At 38.2% G+C, this 14,351-nt stretch overlaps 1 protein-coding gene across 1 annotated transcript in view; it reads right to left on the reverse strand.

Annotated features, from left to right (window-relative positions):
- LOC127225856 (glutamate receptor ionotropic, NMDA 3A-like) overlaps window positions 1–14,351 on the reverse strand; it is a gene marked incomplete at its 5' end in the record, with an annotated part of 91,455 nt that overhangs the window by 14,342 nt on the left and 62,762 nt on the right. The gene's annotated exons all lie outside the window — the stretch shown is intronic.

The raw sequence follows: 14,351 nt of genomic DNA on the forward strand, positions 1-14,351 counted from the left end.
GTGGGAGGAGTTGGGGGGCACATAGGCCATGATGTACATGTGGAGATCAGGAGACAACTTGTAGGAGTCACATGTCTCCTTTTACTATGTTGGTCTTGGGAATTAAACTCAGTTCACCATGCATGGTGGTAATTATCTTTACTTTGGTCATCTTGTTGGCTCCCTAGTAGATAGGATTCTCTAGGCAATGTCTAAATAGACACATAGAATCAGCATCATATTGAGAATTGAATATTAAAATATATCTTTGTGATTATAACCCTCAGTAGTTAGAAGTATACAAAGGCTAAGTTAAAAGTATCCTGGGGTGATATTATGCCTTGCTCAATGCTGTGAATACTTTCATTTTATGTTACTAGTATTGATGCTGTATTCCATGTTAAATGTATTGAATTTACTATTGGTTTTGTTAAGAATTATTTTTTTCTCCTTTAAGTAGTTGCAGTACCCAGTGCTGAGTCATGCTGTCCATGTTCTCAAATGGAACTTTGCCTTAGACAGGCACAAGGGAGGAGGGGATAGAAGGATCAGAGCCAGGAATGCCCTAGGTCTCCAGGATTCAAGACCTCACAGGGAAGAGGCAGTGCACCGAGACCCCTGATGAGACATCCTTCACTAAGGAAAATGAAGATACTGCATATATATCATGCTTTAATCAGCTCAATTACAGAGATATACTGACATGGGGGTGTAAAATGTATATAGACAAGAGCTGGGATTGGGCCATATTATGAACATATTCATGGAGCCTTTGGTCAGCAGTAGTATAGAGATTATTCTTCTCAATTGTTGAGTAAAGCCTTTCAGCGTCTGTGTTCTGCTTTGTATTGGCATATTGTACATCACTGGTATTGACCTGAAGCCCTGGATAAGGAGCCATAGATGGGCTTTGTGAATTTTCTAAACCTCCTGAAATTTCAAGAAACTTTGCATATAAATATGCATTACAATTGTCTTCTATGGGAGGAGACAACGCAGAATTCTTTTTAATAAAAATAATCAGGATTTCAAGTTATTTACATTCCACAAACTACGAACTCACTGAATATAGGAACATTTGATATATTTGAAGATGAATTAATTTTGATCCATATTAAAAGTCTGATATTTACAACAGTTAAGTAACCTACATGTTATATCCTTACAGAATGTTATACAGTGTATGAATTATGTTTGTGAAATGTATTTACTAAAATAGGTGCTCTCACAGAAATTGAAAAACATTTATGGGGCTTGAACCAAAGTTACCTGTGTATGTGTTTGTTTAAATACTATAATTTTCCAGACATATAATTTATTTATTCATGATTTACTGAGATCCTGTAATGTACTCCTCTCAAAGTCATACCTGTAACCTGAACTCTAACCATCTGGCTATTAATGCTATTTCTTTGAATAATTTACTGTTGAGTATGGCAATATGGCGTATCCTTGTGTTCAATATAATTAGCTTACACGCTGAACATTTTCTGCCAACATAACCTAAATGAGGCACAAAAAAGAGCAGCAACTAACACCAAGTGCTTATATTGTACCATATATAGAACTGAATACTTCAGAGCCTTGTTCTGTTTAGTTCCCATGGCTTTGTGGGCAAGAACACTATACCTCTTTTTTTTTTTAAAGAAATGACTGGTGTGTTGAAACTCAATGAAGTGAAGTAACCAGTATAAAATAACTCAGAGTGAATAGACAGGAATGAGTTAGAACCTAACTCAGTCTGATTTAAAGGCTGATGCTGTTATTGACCACACCATCCTGCCTTCCAGCTCCTATGAGTAGCTGGATGAAGTGTTCATTAAAAGCAACCAAATAGCTCCCATCTTCCCTTTTCTCTGTGTATGTGTTCATGTGCATATATGTGTGTGCAAGCAGGCTGGAGGTCAACACTGAGTTCTTCCTTAATTACTCTTCATCTTAGTTTTTGAGACAGAATCTCTTGTGCCTGAACCTAATTGACTGGATTAGTTTGGAAGGTCAGCAAGCCATACAGATCATCCTCCTGTCTTTACATCCCAATGCTGGGGTATTTTTTTTTTTTTTTGCATGGAGGATCTAAATTCAGGTCTTTATGCTTATGAAGCAAATGCTATCTCAGCTCCTGGCAGCCATTTTTTTTAGTATTCTCTTGAGTGTTCAATCCCAGGCCAATCCTTACAATAGCAACTGCTGCTCCACAGCTTGAGAAAAGGTTTCATAATCTGTTCACCTTTTAAATCCTAGATCAAAACTCTCTATGTTAAGCCTTTGGTCTTAATCTAGTTTCATTATCCTACTTAGAGTTAAGAAGAAAAATAATAATGGACTTCTTACATATTCAAAAACAATGTTTAGTAGATTTAAAACATTTGGCCCAGGTGTTTTCTTGAGCAGTTTTTCACACATGGATGCATTATCTTCTTTGACCCTCCCAGGAATGTTTTGCCTTAGACATCTCCATTATCTTCCTTTCACAGAAAATGTTTGCCATTTTCCCAAAGCCACAAAGCCTGTAAGTAGTGTATTGCGGTAAATAAGGATAAGGATAAACAAATAGGCCGAATAGATGTTTATTCAGGGAGAAATAACTTACAACCTAGACAGATGAACACCAGGAAATTCAACCCTATCCTCTCCTGTCCGAGTCATGCCAGAAAGAGAGAGCCTTTCCTGGCCCCCTCCGACCTCCTTCCACAGGTCACTTCCGCCCCTGGCTCCACCCCCCAATGGGCATGGTCAGTGCCACAGAAGGACTATCTCACTACAATTCCCCTTTTAGTCTAAAGAAAAGATTTAGGCTTAATACAAAACTATATACAAAACAGTGAATAACAAGTGTGCTCCAAGAAAAGGAAAATCGAGAACAAAATGACCTACATATCTAGTTCTAGGGTGAGGGCATAATGGAGTTTACAATAGAGTTGTCCTAAGCTGGAAAATGTAAGTCTAGTACCTAATATATCTAACTAGGAAGAGAGAATAATAGTTGTGATAGTTTAATCTTCAACCTCATCAAGACCTGAGAAGGAAATTAACAATACTAGAGTAGACAGGAAATGCGGATGGACAACTTCCAAAAGGTGCAGCAAGGACAGAAACAGCAAGCCACCTGAATAGTCACCCTAGGTCTCACAGCGACGTTGGTACACCCAGATTTGGCTAAGGCCAAGAGAACTTGACAGACCACAACAACAGCAGGGAAATAGAATGGCTGTCTTACCCTGACTTGGCAAGGTCAAGCAGTCTTCTATATTTGTCTCCTGTAAGCACATAGGACTGCATGTCCAAATCAGTGGTCAAGGTGGGGGCAATTCTATGCCCAACAGGCCATTAGGTGAGGCGAGATTGAACTCCAGCAGGAGCAACAACAGTGTCCAACATATTTTCGGGAAAGTGCACGGTGCTATCAGGAGCAACAGTGTCTCATGTCAATGGAGTACTAATATTAAAACATTTACATGCCATGTTTTGCATGTCTATGAAGTGATTGAAGATTAAGCTTCTATATCTGACTAATCTCATAGGTACAGGAAATGTGAGTGAAGATAATCTGTAATACTCGGGAACTTAGCTAAAAAGACTGATTAAAACTTTCCTGAGTAAAGCAGGAACAAATACTTAAACAATATAACTATTTACATATACATACATGTAAATCCCTAAAATAGAGGTAGAGTATAAGTGTCAAGACAAGAGGTAGAACTATAAAGGGCAGCAAGATAAATATCCCAAATTGTATCAATATACAAAATGTCTTGAATACAAGAAAAGTATACATACATAGAATATGGTAAAAAATAATGTGCATAAAACATTGTAAGTGGAAATATTTAACACAATATAACAAAATATAAACTTAATTTTACATAGCTTACCACATAAGAATACACAACAATGTAAGCTGTAAAATACTATCTCATTCTTACTCAAATTCTCAAGAAAATAGGCTAATCTACCTATATCCCATCTAAACCATACCTTTACCAACCATTCCCTATTCCTGTCTAAAAGATAAACCCGAGTGTAAGCATCACCCAATCCCAAATAACTAAAACCAACCCAAAGACGATGACTATTATCCCAAAATTCCAAGGGTAGGGAAAGGGGGTGTAGTCATATTAAGATTACTTTCTGCTGAAATGGGATGATGATTGCTCCAATGGATCCTGTAGGAAGAAAATTTTTAGCAACCATTTCTCAACAGAACTGGCTGTGACATATGTAGTTAGTCACTGTGTAGCAGAAAATTCTTGACTGTAGTTCTATTTGAAACTCTGGCCAGGGTGTAATAAAAAGGTGCACCATTACAGCTAGCTAGTCATGAGTTGTCTCGAGCAAAACAGTCTCAAACTGGTTTTAGGGTGATGTTTGTAGTTCCGATGCATCAGGTTGAGTCAAGTGGAAACGATGATGTGGGGCCCCATCTTCTTTCCGGAGAGTCAAAGACTGCTGTTAGGAATCGTTATTATTGTCAGTAAGGAAGAGGCAAATGTCCCAAAGCTGTGGTGAGTCCACCTGGTTAAACCCTGCCCGTTGGGGAAGGTGGGGGAGGGGGGCGGCTTCTGCCGCCTGGGGGCAAAACCCAGGTAAATCTGCTTCTGACACCAGATATTGCGGTAAATAAGGATCAGGATAAACAAATAGGCCGAATAGATGTTTATTCAGGGAGAAATAACTTACAACCTAGACAGATGAACACCAGGAAATTCAACCCTATCCTCTCCAGTCCGAGTCATGCCAGAAAGAGAGAGCCTTTCCTGGCCCCCTCCCACCTCCTTCCAGAGGTCACTTCTGCCCCTGGCTCCACCCCCCAATGGGCGTGGTCAGTGCCACAGAAGGACTATCTCACTACAGTAGTGCACCTTGGATCTGAGCCCAGATAGCTGGATCAAAACATTCAACTTGTGATCATTGTCACATATTGTGACTCCCTAGATCAGGTCAGTAGAAAATTTACTACTTGTGTACCAGGTGATGAGCCAAGATCTTTAAACATTTGCCATAGCATTATATGACAAGTGTTATTTTCTTGATTTTATAGTCAGAGACAAAAATAATATTCAAAATTACATTATTAATATTGGGCAAGATTTCTTCCTCTGGCTTGTAGAGCTGGTTTAATTCATCTGTACATCACTTACTGATCATGGCACTGGTACTTGCAAACATTCTGTAGCTTTTTATCAAGTTAATTCATTTGATCACCATTCTTTTGTTTGTATTTTTCCACTGACCTTGTGTAGGTATATCTACTCTCACTTCAGTCATCACTCTGTAACTTGGTATCTAAGCTAGAACCTTCTTTTAACAGTCCTGAGTACTGTTCATTACACTATGGGGCTCACAGATTTTTCTTTCATAGATCTTCATACACAGCACACACATCTAGTTGTAGATTTAAAGTCAATGATATAATTATTTGGTTAACATCTAGACTATCAGCTTTTGCTCAGCAATGGAAACTCTATATAAATCAAAATTTATTTTACTTAATCTTTGCCTTCCATAATGGTTTCCATCACATAGTTTCACAATAAAAAGGCATTGTGATTGGCCAGTGAGATGATCAGCAGGTAAAAGTGCATGCTTCACAAGCCTGACTTCCTGAGTCTAGCTAGTTCCTGGAACCCATGTAAAGGTGGAAGAAGTGATCTAGCTTCACAAAGATGTCTTCTGTACACACACACACACACAAACACACACACACACACACACACACACACAGTGGCACATGCATGCCCATATATACATGCATAATACACAAGTACGTTACAGCCATAAATAAACCCCAAATCTCCATACTGCTAAATAAAACTTTAAAAAAGTGTACAGATTGCTAATTGGTAATTGGTAACTAGTCTTTGATCTCAGTGCCCACATTCCAGCCACTACTCAGGGTTTCCAAGTGAGTCTTGCCTTTAGTTGAAGGAGCCATAGGATCATTAGTTGTTAAACTTTTACCTTATATGTGTAAAAAAATCTTTTCTGGTCATGCATTTCATCACATTTCACTGCTGTAATATCTTTATGAGCTATGGGCTGACTGTAGGCAACTCTGCCTTTCTGAGCTTCCTTTTCCGTGTTGACTGCTACAGAATGTCCCTAAGAATTAGGAGATAAGAACCAGCAGACCCAGAGTGGCCTTTGGTGTTTTTCCTTTCCCTGACTATCTACTGCCATTTCTCATCAGCACTTCCATTGGCTTCATGTGACTGGTAAAGCAGTAGATTTGAGGTTTTGAGAGTGGAAAATTACTTCAAGTGTTAACTAACAACCAGACTCCAGGGTAGAAAGCATGCCATTAGCCAGACTAACTTAGATGTATTTCATAGACACATCCACTTCTCCAGTCCAAGTAGCCATTTTTCTGGTCTTCTTCCAACCCACTCATGACCATTATAGAACTCAAATATTGTCACACTACTTTTCCCCCTAGCGCTCACCAGTGGCTTCTCATGCTCTTGGCGTAAGGTGTAGTGCCTACATGGCCTCTCAGGTTAAGCATAGTTTGCTCCTGTCTCATTTCTAGACTTATCTTTCCACTCAGGAAGGTAATGCTTAAACAGTTTCTTCAATTTAAATTTTCTCTTTCACTTTTTTTTTGACTTAAAATGATCTACTTCTTGCTTTATGGTAGCTCCCATGTATAGTCTTCACTCTGCTCAGAAGGACCTCTTTTTACTCTTGTGCCTTCTTTGTTGACTCCTGCATGTCACATCCTCAAGGAAGCCTTCATTGATTCTCAGAGTATGCCAGGCCACCTGTAAAAATTTCCTATTGTACCTAAAGATTCAAGTGGTGTTGATAATAGTTGAAACTATTTGTTACAACTGCCTGCTACATATTCATGAGAGCAGGACCCAAGTCTTTCCTATTCATGTGATATGAGTTTTGAACAATATGAACTGCTGTCATTGTTAATATCTGATAAAAACACACTTAGTACTGTGGGGGTATTGGAGGGTTCAGGGATAATAAGAGAAACATCATTTTCAACATGGAATTCTCTCAAGTTTAGTTCATTACAAGTTTTATATTTTAGTTTATGCTACTCTCTAAAACCCTTTCCTCTAATTTTTGCCTTCATGAAAAACAAGGCATTCTATTTTTCTGTGTGATATTCTAATAGAAAATTACTGTGAGCTTCTCAGCAGCTGCAGAGATACTAGAACCACAAATGAAATCTAAGAAGTGATTGATGCATCTCAGTGGATCACCATAGTCCATTCTGTGCATAATTCAGACAGCAGGGATATGAGAATGCTTGAGTCAGGGACAGAGGACAAAGTTTTACAAAGCGCTAAAACATTTGAGCTGCATTCCAGCCACCGCCAGGCAGGCCTAGGGAAAGAAATAGTTCTTTTCAGATTCCACTAAATACTCTACCAGCTCACCCAATTCTGTTTATATTGTACTAACCTCTTCAGGCCTTGGGGAAATAATCTAAGGTTAAACTATCTATTTGTGTGTGAGTTGTTCAGTGTTAATGGAATACTTAAACTCTACCTGCAGCACATAGCGAACAACCAGGCAGACATTTCCCCGAAAGGAGAGAAATGTCTCAAAACAAATGCAAGCCGGCTCAGGAAATGAGCTTCTGTGTTCAAGATTGGCATGAGGCTTCAGATTAAAAGCAATTCCAATGAAGAGCATTCCCTACAGTTTATTTGCACCTACCTGAGAGCAATACTTAAGATTATAAATGGGAACTATCACTGGGCTTGGTACAGTGCCTTTCAACTCTGGTGGAAAGGGCCATTTTAACTTTCTCAAAGTGAAATGCCTGAGAATTTCCCCAAAATATTATTTCTTTATAACTTTCTAAATATCCCACCCATCCCTTCCCATAAAACAATATAAAATTAAAATTAAGAAAGAAAAGGCAAAAAAAAAAAAAAAAAAAAAAAAAAAAGGAAAAATATCATCGTGGAAGCTGGAGTTGGGAGTGTGACACAGTGAAGTCACACAGTAAACCTCTTTATCCATACATTTTTATATGTAGGCATTCATGGCAAAGAATCATTGGTCTTGTTCAAAGCCCCTGGTCTCTGCTACACCATCGACCCTGGGCCCTCACTGGAACTCCTCTTGGACATCCTGTTGCATTCCTACGTTGTGGAGATCCTGTAGCCCTGGGTTCACAGGACTGACCCCCTCTCCAATGCTCCAGCAGAACATAGATGGGGTGGATGTTGGGGTGGGCCAACATATAACCCTGGTTCTGGGCCTGGGTAGTTGCAGGTTTGATCAGTCCACCAGTTCTCTCCTGTCTTCACCATCAGGGTAAGCTCTCCGGCATAGCCCTGGCCAGTTCACCCTTTGTAGTGAAGAGCAAGGGGTAGGGCCAGTTCTCCTGCTTTTATGTCCACAGGATCAGTTCTACCACACCTTCACCTTCAGGGCGACCTCAACTGTACTGTCCGGGAGAGGTGTGGGGGCCCCTAGTGCTGCCCTGATGAGGGTCAGGGACAGCTCTCTCACCCCTCTCAGGTGTTGATGGATGGTGCAGTGTAGAGATTTATATTTTCATTATTTATTGTTGTATCTGAGCAGTTGAGATGCGGGAGGACTTAGCATAGTACCTAAGACTTGCACAAGGGGATAAGGTTGGATTTAGAGCTCATGTTTGCCCTTATGTAGGCACATGTCTATATTTATAGATGTGTTTTACTGCTCAAGTTTTGTGAAAAGTTAAATTACACATAATTACCTGCGGTACAATTTTGTGTACTTTTTTATTTTTTATGGTTTTGGTCATTTTAGTTGTCTTCTAAACAGCTCACTGTTGACAATTACACAGGCACCTGACACACTAAGGTTGTCTCTGACAAACAAGGGAGAATATTCATCCCTGTCAAATGCTTTCTGAACACGTTCTAGTGCTTTCCTTCTGCAAACACAAACATTTCTTAGCCTCCAATTCTTTTACACATTGTATTTTCTTAAAAAAAAAAAACAAAAACTGCTTTCTCTGTTTATAGGTAATCAGGGTTACTGTCAGTCCAAAGCCCCTTCTGTTAGGTCAGCTAACTTCAAGTCAACAGCATTCCTTGACATGACATCATATTTAATTTATACGAGTATTAGCCCCGGTCCTTCTGACAAGTTGTGTCATTGCATCAGGTCCATGTATAGACCATGGGTCAGCAAACTATGGTCCAGGGGCCACATCTGTCCTTCCACCTGTTTCATAAATCACCCAATAAAAAGTTTTATTGGACCACAACCAAGCCCATTCACTACAATCTATAGCAGCTTTATATTATGACATCAGAGCTGAGCAGGTGTGAAGCAGACCATCTGAGCATAAAGCCTGAAATCTTTACTGTCTGCCCCCCTGAAAGAGACCCTATGAAGTCTGACTAGCTCTTCAACTCTGATGTTTCTAATTTTCCTCCAGTATCCTCCCAAATCTCAGTGACCACTTGAGAAGAACCACAGTTGCAGTACAGGTATGATAAACCACGTCAGGCTTCCATGCATTGTTGATGTATGTGGGCTTTTGTGTGATGGGATCATACTCTCATTGTGGGTATTGATCTTACAGGTCAAGGTCTCTATGACTACATCCTTTGTTTCTTCCTAAGGTGAGTTATGGCACAATCATAGAATTTGAAGTTAAATCAACAGTAAAAGAAGATTTGCATTCTATCCAATGAGCAGGTGCCTTGGGGATAGCCACCTCAGGTCTTAGTTTATGAGAAGGGCCAATGGCATGCCTCCTCATGAGATGTGGTTATTTGTTCATTTTAATTTTGTACTTTGACATTGTTCTATTTCTTATTCTTTTTGCTGTATGTCTTCTATTTCACTAATGCTGGAGTGATTTGTTATTTTCGTTATTTTAACAATTATGATACCTAAAGCTTATTGGATATCTCATTCCAGCAATGAGAAATATTATAGCAATATTTACCACCTTGTATAACCCTTAGAGCACATACAGTCCTCACCCCAATCTTAAAAAGGGAGAAACTGAAGCATGGCATGATTAAGTAGCTTTACCAAGTCCACACAGCCAGAAAACATCACATCAAGGAAATGAACCCAGGAACCCAAGAACTTGCACTACCAATCTCTTCTTCCTTTATCTCTGGTATGAACTGTGGATAGTATATTATTTCATGTTTTTCTTTAGGACACAGCTTCTTTTAGGGAGATTCCTCTGAGAAGCTATAAAGTACACATTCTATAAATATAATGATTAGTTTCAGCCAAGTGACTAGTAGCAGCTTACAACAATAAGACAAAGTGCTGATACCCTGTGTGTCTTTAAATAAGATGTTCATCCTATTTCTATCAGAAACAGCAACATTTAGAGTATGCTTTTTACAAAAAGCAACTGTGCATAGTATCCATTAATGAGACACAAGAAGCCTTATGGTACCAGTATTCTGCTAATAAAAGCTAGTATTCTCTAAGTTGCCTCAGATATTCATCCTGGGTCCTGTGAGGTTCAAAGACATGTGTTCAAAACCCAGTGATCTTTGCAGGAGGAGTAGAACTGAACACATCTCTTCCCTTCCTTAGATACAATTTTCCCGATCCCTGCACTACATGTATTTGCATACATTTCTTTTGTTGTTCTGGACAAGTTAGCATTTGTTTATTTATTTATTATACTTGTTTTACATATGGGTGAAAGCTAGAAATGAATTAAAAAGGAAGATATTAAAGTTTTTCAACTGTAACAGTGTGAAGTCTAGGCCAATGGGAAAATGAGTATCTGATATGTTAGAGATCATTTAACCCAGTCACTTATTTTTCTTGATGAAAATGCTATGTGTCTTCTACTTATTTAGTACTCTACATGCATCAAGGATACTGATAATGCCTAAATGTAGATTATGTAATTTAAAGCACAGGGCAGCAACAATAAATACAAAAACCTGTTATTGTCTTCAACTTTCATGTGACAGACTGAGGAGCTAGTTTAAACAAGTCATTCAACAACCTTAAGTTGTAAAGTTCATCTGATTCCATAGGTTTTCTATCTGCACATTGTACTGCATATACTGCATGTACTGAAATTAGATTACTATTACATTCCATGCAAAATTATCTCTAAGCAGATAAAATACTTAAAATATAATGCTTCAAACTATGAAAGTACTGCAAGAAAATATAGAAGACATGCTATTTAACATTCAGTCAGTTAATGATACTTAGGGGGATTTTAGTATTTTTTAAGATTTTATGTGTATGAGTGTTTGCTTTAATGTACTGTGGATTATATGTGTACACTACTCACAGAGGCCAAAAGGATGTTGGATCCCTTAAGATTGGAGTTTCAGGTGGCTGTGTCACCATGTGGGTGTTGGGAATTGAATATGAGTCCTTTGGAAGAACAGTCAGTGCTATTAATTGTTGAGCCACATCTACAAACCAGCCCTAATGATTTTGAAAAATATGACCCCCAAAGTACAGGAAACTATCAAGGTATGTATACTACTACTGCATCCATAAGGTTATAGTGCCATGCTGTTCATTGATGTTGTTTGTGGGCATCATAGCTGGGTAGGATTGTTAGGTTGTGCCCCTTGTGTCCCTTCTTTGAAAAATTGTATACACCTTCTGATTCCATGAACACTAATCCTCAGGGTTGGAGCATTCAAGTCAGTTCCAGCTCAGAGGTCTCTGGGCCCTGTTTAATAAGTGCAAGTCCATTTGACCACTAGGAGGCAACAGCTTTCTAATTGGACTGGACAACAAGAGGAATGTCATGGGAGCCTAGCCAACTACTCAACACTAGTGAAGTCATGGTTATTGGAGGAGAATTTACAATCACTAATTATTAACCTAGCAAAAGTCTAACAACAGTTTATAAACATTTGTCCTCATAGCCACAGATATGTGTAGTGTACACCTTTTATCAAGAAAACTTCTCTTTGTAACAGAGGCCACTACAGAAAATCATAACCAATCAAACCACAGAAGCCAGTCTCAGTGGATACATCTACAATTCACTCCTGCATCTAAAGCTCAGAAAATGTTGTGGGAGAGGGCTTGGGGGGTTGTCAGAGTCAGAGGATAAGGGCCTCTGCTGATAGAGTGTATCTCCTAGCAACATGAGAAACTGAACCCATAAAGTCTTACCAACATGACTGTCTAAACTTGAGTAAGCTGAACATGGAGGCCAAATGGCAAACATGCCAAACTGTGTGGAGAAAAGCCCACAGGTCTCAATTCCACACAAAGAACAACAGGCAACAAAGGAAAGTTGGGAGCAGAAGCTGAGGCCCTCTCCAGGGGAAAGCACACCATAGATTGTCTAGTGTCAGTCAGCCTGAGAACACACACACACACACACACACACACACACACACACACACACACACCAGTATATGGACATAGCAGGTTATATTTAGGAATATATGTATGTATATATATATGTATATTTATATACATACATATATACACACACACACATATATATATATATATGATAACAATTGATGAAAAAACACCATGAATTTAAAGTAGATCAAAGAGAAGCAAATAGGTGGATTTTGAGGGAGTAAAATAAGAGAAAAACATTGTAATTAAACTACAGTCTCAGAATAATAATAAAATAGTACAGTCAAAAGGAGTAAAACTAAAGATAGGGTATTAGTAAACTAAATGTAGGGAGGGTAAAACCAATGGTAGGAGGAGTTAAAGAATGGGAGAAAATATTTTAAGTATACATCATAAGAGGTTGACATATAAAATGTAGGAAGAACTAATGAAATGGTCAGAAGAATCAATGATATTGTTAAAATGATCAAAAAGAGTGTAATAGACATTTATCAAAAGAGATACATGAATGGCCAAGAGGCACATGAAGAATATTAAATATCATTATCAGAGAAATGTAAATCAAAATCAAACTGAGATATGACTTTACTCCTGGTAGCATGGCTGTTATCAAACAGCCAAAAGATTAAAAAGTGCTGGAGTGAATAGAACCCTTCTTTATTTTGACCAATATAAATGAATATGGAAAACAGTATGGAGCCTCCTCAAAAAATTAAGAATTGATATATTGTCAAACAGTATCACTATGAAGTATATATTCAAAGAAAATGGCATCAGCTGATGGAACCAGACTAAATGCTATCAATGGATAATTGAATAAGAAAGGGACACACACCACAGGAATGCACACACATGCTCGAACACATGTACCAGCACATTTATGAATATTAGTCAGCCACAAAAATGAACTCTTGCTACTTGTAACAACTAAAAAAAAATGAGTGAGAATTAGTTTTAAATGGAATAATCTAGACACAAGAAGTCAAATACATCATTGTCTCATTTATGTGTGGAGTCTAACAGTTAATTTCACAGAAACAGAGTATTATGTAGTTATCAAAGGTTGGGAAGCATGGGATCTGGATTGGAGAGTTATTGGCTAAAAAAAAAATCACTTTCAGGTAGGATGAATAAAATGAGATTGATTTTTGATGCCAGTTAACTATTATATAGTATATTCTTTAAAAATGTTAAGAGAATTGATGTTAAATGTAGTTACTGTAAAAGCATTTGGAGATCATACATGTGATACATGGATAGATTCATGCACTCTACAATGTTTGTGCACTTCAAAACCTAACACAACACCCAATAAGTACATATGATCTTATTCATTAATTTAAAAATTATCTTTTGTGTTTGATAATTGTGTGGAACTAAACCCATTTCACCCCTTACATGTCAGGTGAATTATTTCACTACATTGTCAAAGTGTTCTTTTTTTCTTTGTTTGTTAGGGTCTTACTATGTAGGTTTGGCTGGCCTAGAACTCACTATGTAGACCAGGCTGGCATCAAACTCAGAGAGAACAATCTTTCTCACCTCTCAAGTGCTGGGAGTGAAGGTTATGGGTCACTATGCCTGGAATAATTATTTTAAGTATGGGATAATAATAATCCACATGATGGTAGTGACAGTGTCATTCATTGTGTGTTACATATTGTTCAAATGCTTTATGCACTTAACATTTTATAAATTGTTGTAACAATTCTGTTAAGATGATTCTATTATATACTCAACCCTTTTAAATGAGGTATTTTCATGTGGATCATATTGACCTTGGATTCCTAGACGTAAGGGACTGTCTTGCCTAAACATTCGCAGCAGTTGGGAACAGGTGTATCCCCATTCCTGGTTGTATAACTATTATGCAGATAAGAATCTGAGGCTTCATACTGCTAACTTGTCTACACTTTCAGAGCCAATAAATGATAGGACTAGAAAGGTGTGTGTTTGTGTGTGTGTGTGTGTGTGTGTGTGTGTGTGTGTGTGTGTCCTGTTGATATTCTGGACTGCTGTCATTTGCAGTTGAAAACTTGTTGGCTTTTCTAGCTATTCCCTTTATTGCTGTTAAG

This window comes from Phodopus roborovskii, unplaced genomic scaffold (genome assembly GCF_943737965.1).
Source record: "Phodopus roborovskii unplaced genomic scaffold, PHOROB, whole genome shotgun sequence".
Taxonomy (NCBI): Eukaryota; Metazoa; Chordata; class Mammalia; order Rodentia; family Cricetidae; genus Phodopus; species Phodopus roborovskii.